The sequence below is a fragment of the Chrysochloris asiatica genome, unplaced genomic scaffold, assembly GCF_000296735.1.
Source record: "Chrysochloris asiatica unplaced genomic scaffold, ChrAsi1.0 scaffold00541, whole genome shotgun sequence".
Taxonomy (NCBI): domain Eukaryota; kingdom Metazoa; phylum Chordata; class Mammalia; order Afrosoricida; family Chrysochloridae; genus Chrysochloris; species Chrysochloris asiatica.
The window spans coordinates 626,564-630,157 of NW_006409059.1; positions in this window are offsets into that span (position 1 = coordinate 626,564).

The following is a 3,594-nucleotide window of genomic DNA, read 5'->3' on the forward strand; positions in this document are numbered from 1 at the left end:
AAACAGTTCAGGGCCGGCTGTGGCCGTTTAGTTTTAATTGGAAACTTTCTCTTTAAATTTCGAGGAGATCTGTGCACATGCATAGTAGAACCCTCCGAGGGTGGGGCTGGGGTGCCCACTAGCTCAGGCACCCCTATAGTCACCCAAATGGAGGTGCGAAGACAGTAAGGGACCAATGAACAGATACCAAAAGAAAAGAATGTGTACACCTTTATCTCAGCAGTTCTGCCAGGCGTCTGTGGCCGCTCCGATCCTATCCCCATGTGGTCTCTCTCAAGATGGCGGCTCCTGGAGCAGCCAAGCGTCCTGGACTAGAAAGCAATAGATTTCTTTCTTCTGCCACAAATTCCCCCAGCTGTCAGCCTTCCAACCTTTTAAGTATTCCTTTATATGTGGTTCAGAGTTCTGGGACCATCCCCTGAACCTGCATGGATGGGTATTCTGTGTTGTTGTTGGCGGAGCTCTCTGCTATACGTCCACCCGATCCACCATCTTGTTTGTTATTATTCATAAGGTTTTCAGTGACTAAATATTTGGAAGTAGTTTGTTGCTCCTTCTCCTAGTCTGTGTTTTTCTGGAAGCTCATCTGAAACCTGTCCACCATGGGTTACCCTACTGGTATTTGAAATACTCATGGCGTAGCTTTCAGGATCACAGCAACTCACAAGCCACCACAATACGGAAAACTGACAGACAAGTGGTGGTCACTAGCCAGTAGAGAGCTGCAAACCAAAACAACAATGAGATTACACACCAGCAATATCAGCAAAGATTAAAAAAGCGGAGGACAATAAATGTTGGTGAAGATGCAGAGAGACTGGGACCCTCCTACATCATTGGTGGGATTGCAAAATTGTCTTACCACTCCAGGAAGTAATATGGCGCTTCTTTAGAAGGTTGGAAATAGAAATACCTTATGATCCTGCAATTCCTTTACTTGGTATTTACCCACAAGAAATACAAGCCATAATACGAGTAGATATATGCACACCAATGTTCATACCAGCACTATTTACAATAGCAAAAAGGTGGAGACAGCATAAGTGCCCATCAACTGAAGAATGGATAAACAAACTGTGGTACATACACACAATGGAATACTATGCTACCTTGAAGAACAACAAGGAAGCTGTAAGTCATCACATAACCTGGATGAACCTTGAGGACATTATGTTAAGTGAAATTATTCATTCACAAAAGGAGATACTGCATAGGACCATTATTGTAAAAGATTAAGAAAAAGAACCCATACTAAAAAGGGAAATTTTACATATATTTGCTGGTCACCAGGATGTATGCGATGAGAGGAGGGGAGCGAGGGAGGGGAAGATAGAGCACAGCGTATGGAATAGACACCGGATATCTTGGGTGCAGGGGGGTTATGGGGGGGACAGTACACAAGGGGGAGGGGAATGGAAGAACAATGCTTGATGGCAGAACAGTTAGGCAGGTTCGCGTGGGCTTAGTGGGACAGAATTAAATGATGATGTATGCACAACCTTGGAACAAGAGGGCTCCGGGATACAGGGATTCAGGCATGGCTTGAAGGGGTAACAGAGGGGAATAATGCTAAGATGCTTGGCTTTCTTTTCAATCTTTGTTTCCATTGCCTACCATTGTAAAATAGACACTTGAACTGGGAGAAAGGAATAAGCAGAATCATCACTACAGAAAACTTGTAAGTCCGTCCTCAGCCTATAACTGATTAGAATACCTTAAAGGGGGCTAGAAATTGCCAAGTGAAAGAGGCTTCCTTTGGAGCCTTAACATTGCACAAGACCATAGGTGGAATCCAGAACCTCATCCAGAACCAACTGAGGTAGTAAATTTCCACTGGAAAGGATGAGTAGACTCCCTGGCGCAGCTAGAAAAACAGAAGATACTTTGTGAAAGGCCAGCAGGAAAAATCAAAAACAATAATGGCAGTCTGATTGATTACTATAAGAACAAGTAAGCTGTTCATCCGGGAGCCATCAAGACAAGTGGTCGGGACCCCTCAGAGCAAACCCCCTTCCAAGACTGAGACTCGAGGGGAACACATGAGCAGGCATGTGGTCTGGCTGATGACCACATAAGGGCAAGAGGGGAAAAGACCAGCAATGAAGTTATGAGTGGAGCCTGACTACATTCAATAGACCCTTGTGAACCCGAGTGGACACCTGGATGGCCAGCAGTATGGCAAGACCCAGGAACTCCTGGGACCAGAGGCAGTGACATGGCCACAGAGGAATAGAGTGGAAAGTGAAGACTCCAGCTGATGATATGAAGTGAGGGGAGATGCACAAGAACACCCATACTTCAGACAGTACCCACTTGACCTGGCTTTGATGGCTGGATGATCAGAACTCGACTAGAAGAAGAAAGAAGAGACAGAAAAAAAAAAAAAAGAGTAACCTGCTACAATTCAATGAACTTGACATAGTAGCTCAAAAAAGGGAACACATCTTTATAGCGAAAATCACTCCCACCTCTTCGGTATACAGGGTTAACAGGGATGGAGAACTTAGACATTGGCTACCCAAAATGGGGGGGCCTATAAAGGGCAAGAAGTGACTGGCATACAAGCTTTCAAGAGGGAGCCTAGTTCCAGATGGGGTGGGGGAAGTTCCAGATGGGGTGGGGGAAATCACTGTATGAGTTCCAATCTGTTGTGACTGGGTTGGTGAAAGGAGATGGGGATAAGAGTCTGGTGGTACAATAGTGAATAATTGCCATCAGGACTGACTGTGAGGGTAGGAAATATAGAGGTCGATTTTTTTTTTTTTTTTTTGACAAAAGGAGGAGAGTGATTGATTTTGCAGCTCAGTGAGAAGAACGGAGAGCAGGACCCTACGCAGAGAGACAGTGATGCCAGGGATGGAGACATAGACAATGATGTGGACAGATGGAGCGGCTGGGGACACTGGACTCAGGAAGGGAGAAGGGCTGTGTCCTGGCGACCACGGAGAGGGCTTGTGTGGTGTACCCTTTGATTATTTGGTGATACATGGAGGTGATTGTAATCACTGCAATGAAATGAAATGAGTGTAAAGCTGGTATTCTCCCATGTAAACCTCACAATAAAAACTTAAAAAAAAAACACCCACTGAATATGGAAGGAATACACAGAGTCACTGTACCAAAAGGAAATGATTGATGTTCAACCGTTTCAAGAGGTAGCATAAGATCAAGAGCCAATGATACTTAACGAAGATGTCCAAAGTGCATTAAAGGAATTGGCAAAGACCAAGGCACTGGGAATTGTTGGAATAAAAATGGAAATCTTTCAACAAAGTGAGGCAGCAATTGAGGTACTCAGTCATCTGTACCAACAAATTTGGAAGATAACTATCTGGCCGACAGATTGGAAGAGATCCGTATTTGTGACCATTCCAAAGAGAGGTGACCCAACGGAATGCGGAAATCATCGGACAGTATCTTTGATATCCCATGCGAGTAAAGTTTTAATAAAGTTAATACAGAAATGGCTACAAGCATACTTTGACAGAGAACTTCCAGAGGTTCAAGCCAGATTTAGAAGATGTGGAACGTGGGATATCAATGCTGTATCTGTCTTATTTCATTGTTCTTTTAGCGCTTTCCTGACTTCCTTAT